Raw genomic sequence first — 11,190 nt, forward strand, 5'->3', positions numbered from 1 at the left:
TCTGTCCACACTTATAGCGGACAATGTAAGAACCGATACTAGAGGCAACAAACCACTCCAAAACCCTCGATATTGCTCAAGGGCAAGAATGCGATCCGCGCGGCTCTTTGTTATTGAAGAAATAAGAGTCTTTACGTAAATAGGTTGAGTGTGGAGACCAACTAATAGATCGGTGACTGCCAGGCATCGAAATAACAGTTTTGTTGGTGGATAAATAGACGTCACTTTATGAAGAGCAATCAGGATCAGAGCGTTGCCAAGAGATGCGGTGATGGCGAGAAAAATATTGAGACCTGCAAGAACTGCCATGCTTGTTGAATAAGCATTCCATGATGCTGTTACTTCAGTCGAGCTTGTGCTGTTTTTATATTCAGTTAAGGTTGCCATTAGTCGTGTTAACTGCTTTGTTAAAGTACACCGGCCCACTGTTTCTATAGAATAATTTTCTTTTAGCCAGGTTTATGATGATCAAATTAATGCTGTCGCTATCTGCGGTATATTATACACTATATTAATTTTGGGAGCCTGCGTGTCTATTAAACAAACTTGACTTGCTTTTCAATAGAAAACCATGTTTTTTTTTTCAGATATTCTCAACATCCACTTGTAAATTTGAAACCACTATGAAGATTTCAAAAAACATTTCAAGGATACACCGGTATTCAGCGGTTATTTCATTCTATTTTTTAAGCTTTCTTTTCTTGACCAAGATCGTAGAAGGTATTATATAGTTATTTTGTGTTTATTTATCAGGGTGTTTCGTTGACCTAATGAAAGTCAAAAATGAAAACAGCGATCTACACTTATTTACTAGAGAAAATTGAAACTATGGCTTGACAGCCTGAATGGTAAGATAGCCGAGAGGGTAGCGATAGTAACCTTAAGTGCCATAATAGGTCTTTTGCATTAGTAGTTGATCACGTGATCAACTTTCGGTAAACACGAAAACAGTTCGCTTGAGGATGACTCGAGCCAGGGCTCGACGTAGGACTCGACAATTTTTCGCTTTCCCGCCATTTTCACGTCCTGGCAACTCGCATTTTTTTAAAAATGATCTTTTAAATTTTATTGGAGCGTCAATGTATTTGACAGTGAAAGTACTAATTGGGGACACTATTTTTACCTCTCCGACTTGAGACGGGACAGCCAGTTTGAGTGGTCATCCGAGCCACGCGAAGGTCTAGTAGCTTGCACGCAGTGCAAAGGGAGTAACTTAAAACAAAACTGAATGCAGGGCTGGCGCTACAGCAAAGGGTTGATTTAATAAAAACTCTGAGCAGTCTCAGGCCTGCTCAGAGTTTTTTAAGACCCTTAGTATCCAATCGAGAATCGAACCCGAACCTCCTCTCTTCAGTCAAGCGCTCTAGCGACTGAGATTGGCTCAAATGAACAATAGCTCTTGTGCAAATGTATTTCCAACAGGAGAGGCTAACTGTATCGGTTCCTAGAAAGGGAACGGGAAGCATCCCATGAATCGATTTGATTTGTACAGTGCCCAGGCCTCATTGGCTTGGCCGCGCGTTGATCTGGCCCGGCCACTTTCGGCCTTCTTGGATTATATCCTTCGAGTTTGTCAACGTCTGCTGGATTCGTTTCCCTAGCCGGGAAAGCTTCATTGGTTTCTATAGCATGTTTATTTATCATTCGTGGAAAAAGTTGTGTTCGAAAGGGAGCATGGCCGCCGAGATGCCATCTCATGCCTCCTACCTTGTGTATTATATTGTAAGGGGGGGGGGGGGGGGGTGAGGGGGCGGGGGTGAATTTGAGAAAATAATCACAAAAAATAATTCGGAGAGTAAGTGTCATTGACCTTTATTAAGTATTTCCTATAAATTTTAAGATCGTATTTTTACCCCATACAAAGTCTGTAAAGCATGTTGCATTATTTTTTTGCATTTTTCAAGGGCTAAAGATGCGATTAGTCATCTGTAGTAACATCAAAGAAAATTTCTTATAGGAGCCCGAGAAAATAAATGTCAAATTTCACAAAATTACATCTTACTCATGAAATTTCCAGAATTTTACCTGCGTTTTCACAATTCTTGTGAAACTCGACATTCATTCTCTCTGACTTCCGTGAGAAATTTTCTTTAGTGTTATTACAGATGACTAATTACATCTTTAGCCCTTGAAAAATGTAAAGAAATGCAATATGCTTTAAATTGCTCTGGTATAAGGTTTCTGTCCACTGAAAATTAAAATTACTCAATTTCCTGGTGGATTCCGTCTCATTATCATAAAGTTTGTTTTCTTCCTGTTAAAAGACAACTTATTAAGATTGCAATAGTTAATTACTTTCTGAAGTTCTGAGTTCATAACTGCCCCAAGATCGTGGCATAGAAGATATTAGCATCATTAGCAAAAAGTCGAAAGGAAAGCATATCTAAAGAGTTAGCAAGATCATTTATGTGAAGAAGAAATAATAGTAGCCCAAGGGTTGATCCCTGAGGTACACATTCATTGCTTCATAATTCAACACTTGGAACAAATGCATACGTATAACTGGATGGTCCCTATGAGCCGCATGGAATATTAGAACAAATTAAGAATGTATTAGTTTGTCCGAATATGAAAAAACCAATCAAACAGTCTTGAAGGCATTCGAAGATATTTAACAAATGACTGCAATTGTTATGCATTTCAGCTATAATAATTATCATTTGTGACACGATCGAGTAAAATAGCCGGCTTCCTTGTTTGCAGAAAACGAGAAATTTTTAAAAAATTCAAGCCACTTAACAATTAATATCACCTGCCCACATGCGTCTCTAATATAAACCGCAGTATTTTATATGATCATTTACACAACTGAGGTAGTAGTCATTGAGTGTTGCTAATTTAGCCTCTCTTTGCGTAGACATTCGATCAAACAAACGAAGTTTTATAGTTAATCCAGCTGTCACTGACACCTTTTTAGACTACATGTTTTGCCGTGCGGCAAAATGACTATTTCAAAAGAGCCAGTATGAAAACAGTTCAAACGCGACTACAGCAAGCACGGCATCTCTGTAAGGTCTCCGATACTTTTCGATTTTTACTTTTCGTGATTTCTAGCAAAGACGAAGAGCAAGTTGTACATGTACAAATAACTGTTTATGTTTTTTTTGAATTACACGCCAATTACAAGGCTTTCTAATTCCCAGAAGAGATGCGAGAACCGAAGGAAGCCAAACTAAATATAGAAATATGACCAGAAGGCTTCGGGATCATATTAGACGTTTGAACTTACACCAACCGGATTTTTCTCTCAACTGGTTAGCACCCCTGGCCCAGATTTTAGATTTTTAATGGTATCAGGACTGAGTGGAGTCCAATTCGGTCTGTAATTACGAGTGATTAACAACCGCGTGGCGGGAGTCCGATTTGTTTAATGACGAGTATGATCACAGACCGAATTGGACGACACAAAGTTGTTACCAATTAATCATAACTTTAACAAAATTTGTGATGTATAAAATAAGGCTCTTTTTTAAATCAAAACACAAGAAATTCCAAGATGTTTCTGCTAGCTGTAAAAAAAGCCATTTAAGCGCGCGAGTGATGGCGCGTTCTGTCCTATTAAACTGTCCTATAAAGGCTGATATCAGGCAGATGATAGCCAATCAGATTTGAGAATTTTGTTATAATTATGATTATAAGCATAATTGCCCGTCCTTTTGGCCCATATATTTTCTTCAAGTCAAACAAGCAGACAGGTACATTACCGTGCGATTGCAAAAGACCGTGAACACTTGATTCTAACAGGTCAATTGTGTAGTGACCAATCACAATAAATTTAGGACATGCGAGCAAACCTCAAAAACTAATCATGAACTAATTACTGTTGTTTTTTCCGTTTTTTTTCTCACTCCTGATTGGCTTTTTTCCTGGATGCACAATAACGCTCCTTGTCATACGGATGGCTCCTTGAGCGGGCAAGATGACGAGAATCCTTTGCTTTGATTGACTACCTGAGCTGGCGAGAAGGGCCTGAGATCTTACCTGCTCGGGAACGCCAGTTTTGTTCCACCAAAAAACATTTAGTTTTGGCCATATGATAAATAAATCGTTTATCAACCGACGGCGAGCTTATTCGGTCGAAGATGGCTAATTATGGCCTTGTTCTGTTTGGTTTTTTTCGACCAATATCTAGCCATTTTCACCTCACGCTTGGTCAATAACGCATGCATAAGAGTTTTCTGAGTTTCACCGCAAGGATAAAATATTTTCTACGTGATACTTGGCAGTTTGCACCCCTTTCTTATATAAAAGCGAAAACGGATCGTCGGTCTGAAGCCTGATAACTATAATTGCAGTTTGTAAATACATATCATAGCTTACCTCTATGTGACCCTCCGCAGGAATTTGACACTAAAGGTGAAAGCACGCGCACGACACGCTTGCACGACACACTTAGCGTGCCGTAGATCACGGATATGCGCATATTAAATTGAAAAAACAAAGACGGACACACTTGCCTTTGTTTTGGCAAATTTAACACGCTAGACCTTTTGTTTTTTTGTAGCGTGCCATATGTCACGGTAAGTGTGCGAATTATAGCACGGTTAGCGTGCAATTTGGGTAAGACACGCTGAATACGCTTGAGGCTAAAACCGCTATTAAGATGATAAAAATGGCTTGGATTTTCAGCGGATTTAATCAGCATTGATAACTGGTCGAAGTGAATCAAATATACCAATTGAGACTGTTTTGGAATTTGATCGTAACCGTGGCCATTTGAAAATCACGACTTAATGGTGGTCTAGCCTGGAATTAACGCGAGATCAGTGTAAACCCAGTTAAGCTATTTTTCGTAGAGAATTTTTCGTAGAGAATTAAGGAATTCTAAAGTTTTCGGAACCGAAAATACGCTAAAATTCTCACTTTCCTAAAACTTTCAATTGGAAGCTAAATTTTTCGGGAAAATAATGCTGAAGCCGTTGTAATTTCGAAAAGACTGATGTTGTCCTAGGATGCTAGGATGCATTTAGGAGGAAATCACCGTCAGGTGCCCCTGACGAACGAAGCGCTATCAAGACGATAACAAGCGCGTGTACTATATCTCGTTCTTCACAGGACGAAAAAACAAGAATCTGTAAACTAAAAACACTGTAGAATGAGGGAGGATTGCGGGCGACTTTTCTTTGAATTTTGGGCGACAACACTCATATTATCAGGTTTGGACGACATAACTTCAAACGACATCACTTTCGAGTAGCTTGACCGTCTCCCCTTCAGATCGAGCTCGATGAATTAATCCAATGACCGAACTTTATGGAACAAATGATTGCCTTCAAGAATTTCACGCTGACTACTTTTAATTTAGTTCTTTTTCTCTTTTCTCAGTGTGTGACTGACAGAGATTTAATTCTCGGATCGAACTTTAGTACTATAAACACGCCGTATTATCTGGAAGGAACTTTGATTTTGCAATGCTAATATTAATATAGTTCTACCCATAAATCCAGTAGGTCACACCGTTCACTGTTTATACTTTTCAAGCGACAACGTTTTTTCAATCAGATACTATCGCTGCCATCGCTGAGGTATAACTTTTTCTTTCTAGATAGTTACCAAACAGGGTGCCGTTCATAATCATTTACGGTTCCTTTTTGTAGAGGAAATTTATTTAGCTTATAGATAACACACCTTGCGTGCTTTAGCGCACACTGAAAGCGTGTTGTGCTTTTTCGCACGGAGCTTTTGTTTGAAAACTTTAACACGCTCTTTTGTTCGACTTGCTCACGCTTAATTGTCTCAAGCGTGTCCTCTGAAAAAAAAGAAACTGCTAATGAGGCAAGATTGCAAGCGTGCTAAAGCGTGTTAAAATAAATTCTTTTGTTTTAAAGTGAAAGCGTGTCGTGCGCGTGCTTTCACCTTTAGCATTAAAATCCTGTGGAGGGTCACAATTATATACTCTAACGTAGAAACGAATATGACAACTCGGTATATATATAAATATTACTCTTCTTCCCTGTTACTCTTCGATAAACTTAACTTAGCACTTTCACGTGATTCCAACGTTGGAACCAATCAAATGGCACGGTGAAAACATTTGCATGTGCAACATAATGCAATCGACTCAGCACTTTCACGTGGAACCAATGAAATAACACACAAAAAGGAAGATTAGGCAACTTACAGCTAATGGCATCAAAGTTCGTTCTGTTTCACGTGAATACCTTTTGTTATTTTAATTAGCTAATACCAACGGAAGAGTTTAAAAGAGTACAGAGCGCAACGCGCACAAACCAAAAGTAAGAACTGCAACTGATTCCGCTCAGGTTTTCCCTTTGGTCCAGGTCGTCAAGCAAAGTAAGTGCGTTTTTGTTTTTTAGCCTTCCATATTCGAAGTTGGCTCGAGTTAGTGGAGTTTTTACCGAACCAGATAATTTATCTTTTCCCTTTATGGTTCCCTCTGGCCGAAACGCCGGCGAGACGAACTTCCTCTTTCGTGATTTAACCGCACCACCGTTTTAATTCTAATTTGTATCATCGACGGAAGACAAACTTGTTAGCATTACCCTAGAGGTCAATAATCTCTGTTTTTGTTCGTCTCTTTAGAAAAGTGGCTAGAGGAATGAATTGCGTTTTTGCCTTTTTGCTGTTCACCTCAACGGGCTTTTTACTGTCACCCGTTGTGGACGGTGGTGCTGCCTTTGCCGAGGCATGTCCAGTGGTTTGCACGGCCTTGGTAACTGGTGGAGTAACTGCGGCAAATGCCGCAGGTATCGCAGCGGGCATTGCAAACCCTATCCTTGGAACACTAATAGCAGCGCTAGAAGGAGCACTTGGTGCAGCAGGTGTCGGAATGACTGTAGCTGGATGCACAACTGTGTGTATGACCGCTTTGTTTACAGCGTCTTGCTTTGACGAAGAAACCATTTCAACAGTTTTAGAAAATGGAAAACTGCAAGATGTTCCTTTGCGAGCGATTGGCGAGAATTCAGTGGTTAAAAGTCTGAACGAAGACGATGTCACCATTCCGTCATTCACAAAAATAAAGCGAATGCAGATCATTGAAGGACACTTCGATTTTGTACAGCTTGATTTCGAAGATAAAGTAACATCTTTGAATGTAACTACTCCACATATTATGATCGTGTATTCAAAGGACAAAGGTTTCATTGCAAAAGCGGCGAAAGATGTGAAAGTAGGCGATCAAATGTTATGCAGCAAAACAGGAACAGTTATAAGAGTATCAAAAATCAGCTCCTTCTACAAAACCAGGAAAATTAATGTTGAAACCGAGAGCGGAACCCTAGTTGCCAATGGATTATATGTAAGTGGAGTTTGTGAATATAATCCACGTATTCAAAACACAACATCTCAAAGCCCCCAAAATGTCTATTTCCTAAATGAGTTTTTGCATACCTACAGAAAAAGTCATGGTTATTTTCAGATAAATGTAAATTGGCCATCATATTTACACGTTTGATTTCTCGATGTGGCATTAAATTTACACCATCTTATATTAGGGGAACTCAACGACTGCTTTCTGTATAGTACTGCTCCACGAAGAAACAAATTTTGCGCAGAAGTCATCGCCATATCTGAAAAAAAACCTAGAAATTTCTAGGTGTCTTGTTCAATTCATCTATGATTTTCTGATGTTTTCTGTACACTTGCCCACGATTTTTGGAAGTTAATTAGAATTTCACTTCAAGCTTTCTTCCAACATTTAGCTATATTATTCGAAATAGTGGCGGTAATCTGATATTCTTGACCGTTTCATGCATGAATAGCATCTACGTATTTTAGGGAAATAGTAGAAATGCGCCAAAAAATTCGAAAAGGTTTAAGTTTTTGTCCTGGGATGACCGAACAAATATACTCTCTTATGCGTAGCTTGGCTAGAATGTATTCGTAGAGACTTAAACGAACTCTACGCAGCTGAAAACAAGCTTTCGAAAAAAAGGAAAAGGAAAGAAAGGAAGAAAGAAAAAGAAACAGTCATTGGGTTGGTGCCCCAGTTGTATACCGAAAACTGGGGCCGGCTAATTGCTTTTAGATTTTCTGTAACTTTTTACTCCATTGAGGCAGTTAAATTAAATGATAAAGGCAGTGTAATTGCCTACGTCTATATATGTGTGAGTACTATGTTAGTTTTAAAAGTGAATAAATTCCTGTTTCGCCACAAATATTTGTTAACATTGTGATAGTGAAATATTATGTAACACAGCAAGCGACCTCTAACGAAAATGCTCAGAGATTTTAAGGAATTTAATGTATGCTTTTATATGGGAAAAAAAAACAATTGTCAACCTTTTCTATTTTTTTCTACTTTACGTGGAGGGAGGTAAGGGGGAATTGGGCTAATTATGGCCTTGTTCTGTTTTTTTTTTTCGACCAATATCTAGCCATTTTCACCTCACGCTTGGTCAATAACGCATATATAAGAGTTATCTGAGTTTCACCGCAAGCATAAAATATTTTTTACATGATACTTGGCAGTTTGCACCCCTCTCTTATATAAAAGCGAAAACGGGTCGTCGGTCTGAAGCCTGATAACTATAATTGCAGTTTGGAAATACATATCACAGCTTACCCACAGCTTACCTACTCTAACGTGGACACGAATATGACAACTCGGTATATAATGATACTGCGGGAGAACCACGAATAAGCACGTATTATACTATAGAGGCAGTAAACTTGACAATGTTAGCAATTACAAATATCTTGGCCTACAATTTAGTACTTATGAGACCTTCACGTACGCTAAACAGAAAATAAAGAAGGTTGCCCTTAAAACTTTGTACAAACTCAGGAAGGAAATGGGCGACCATTTCAGAGACGATGTACAGCTCACAATGAAAATTTTTGACACGGTTATTTCCCCAATACTCACCTACGGAAGCGAGGTCTGGAAGGTCGATCACGACGGAAAGCTAGAAAATGATCCAATTGAGTTTGTTCAAACAAAGTTCATTAAGTGGCTATTGGGAGTTAACAAATTCTGTAGCTCAAATGCGTGCAGATCGGAGGTAGGCCGTTTCCCAATGCGAACGAAGACAAAGTGCAGAGCCATTAAATAAACTCTCTGGAATAAAGTACAAACATTAACCACAAAGGACTGCAAAGGGCCGCAAACGAATAAGCCGGAGAACGTAGGATCTATAAAGACCTGATCAGCAAAAATGAAAAGTAGACATGTTAAATTCTGCAAGCAGAATACTTCAATGCTGATCGTACTACGTGAAAATTAACTCTGCAAGACATCAACACGACACCGAAAGAACTCAAAACAGAGCGGGATTGTAGCCATAGACAGCTGTTTCGCCCTCTTTAGGGCTCGTCAGTATGGCGTAACAATTAGAAGGCTCTGGTGAAAAATATCCGCGTACTCTGATTTAAGCTCTGACCCAGAACTCTCAACACCCACAGAATCACGCCATACCACGTGTCTTCTGGGGGGCAAGAGTCCAAGTGTCAAGTTGATGTCTCGCAGAGAAAATAAATAGTTGGCCAAAACCAACCTAAAACACATGGACAAAACCATGCAAAAATTACGGCATATCGGACCTATAAAAGATCTACGGCCCCAGAATACATGAAGTACAAACATTAACCACAAAGGATTGCAAAGGACCGCAAACGAATATACCGAAGAACGTAGGATCTATAAAGACCTGATCAGCAAAAATGAAAAGTAGACATGTTAAATTCTGCAAATTTTTGCATGGTTTTGTCCATGTGTTTAAGGTTGGTTTTGGCCAACTATTTATTTTCTCTGCGAGACATCAACTTGACACTTGGACTCTTGCCCCCCAGAAGACACGTGGTATGCCGTGATTCTCTGGAATAGCATTTACAGACCAAATTGGTCAAGATAAAAAGGAACTTTGGTCAAGCAAATTAAAACGACTAATAAATCTCGCAGTTCTTGGCGACATATGGTCAGCGAAAACTAACACTCCCGCAATCATAAACTATATACGACAGAGACTCTTAGACATAGAACAGCAAACATGGATTAGCGAAATACACAATGATGAACGAAGGGACCCGCATCAAAAAGAACTTTTAGGAAATTTAAACTTACCCATGACTACGAAAATTACCTCACAAATGTAAGAAACATCAATCATAGAGTAGCAATCTCAAAGCTAAGATTACGCAACCACAAACTAGCAATTGAAACTTGACGATACGTTAAACCCTATCAACCACCAGACCAAAGAATCTGTCCATTATGTAAAACTGGATTAGAAGACGAGGAGCATTTTTTGATGAACTGCATAGCCTATAGGGATCCTAGGAGAGAGCTGTTCAATACGCTAGAAAAGGAAACTAATCTTATTCTTGACTCTATGACTCCAAGCTCTGCCTTTACAACGTTGATAAGTATAAAGCAAGGAGAGAAAACGCAAAAAATTGTGGCTAAATACGTATATGATCGCTTCCGCGAAAGAGATAGACGCGTTAAATATAACCTTGTTTAATAGTTGTATAAATTACACCTCAGTAATTATTGCACCAAAATCTTTGTTATCGTTGTAAACACATGTGTCTGTAGGCGCTCTGTTGATAATAAAAAACTTATCCTATCCTATCCCATCCTATAAATATTACTCTTCTTCCCTGTTACTCTTCGATAAACTTAACTTGGCACTTTCACGTGATTCCCACGTTGGAACCAATCAAATGGCACGGTGAAAACATTTGCATGTGCAACATAATGCAATCGACTCAGCACTTTCGCGTGGAACCAATGAAATAACACACAAAAAGGAAGATTAGGCAACTTACAGCTAATGGCATCAAAGTTCGTTCTGTTTCACGTGAATACCTTTTGTTATTTTAATTAGCTAATACCAACGGAAGAGTTTAAAAGAGTACAGAGCGCAACGCGCACAAACCAAAAGTAAGAACTGCAACTGAGTCCGCTCAGGTTTTCCCTTTGGTCCAGGTCGTCAAGCAAAGTAAGTGCGTTTTTGTTTTTTAGCCTTCCATATTCGAAGTTGGCTCGAGTTAGTGGAGTTTTTACCGAACCAGATAATTTATCTTTTCCCTTTATGGTTCCCTCTGGCCGAAACGCCGGCGAGACGAACTTCCTCTTTCGTGATTTAACCGCACCACCGTTTTAATTCTAATTTGTATCATCGACGGAAGACAAACTTGTTAGCATTACCCTAGAGGTCAATAATCTCTGTTTTTGTTCGTCTCTTTAGAAAAGTGGCTAGAGGAATGAATTGCGTTTTTGCCTTT

At 39.1% G+C, this 11,190-nt stretch overlaps 1 pseudogene; it reads left to right on the plus strand.

Moving 5' to 3' along the window:
• Window positions 1–8,756: 8,756 nt before the first annotated feature.
• Window positions 8,757–10,813, plus strand: LOC140932258 (uncharacterized; annotated as a pseudogene).
• Window positions 10,814–11,190: the final 377 nt, after the last annotated feature.

The sequence above is a fragment of the Porites lutea genome, chromosome 3, assembly GCF_958299795.1.
Source record: "Porites lutea chromosome 3, jaPorLute2.1, whole genome shotgun sequence".
Taxonomy (NCBI): Eukaryota; Metazoa; Cnidaria; class Anthozoa; order Scleractinia; family Poritidae; genus Porites; species Porites lutea.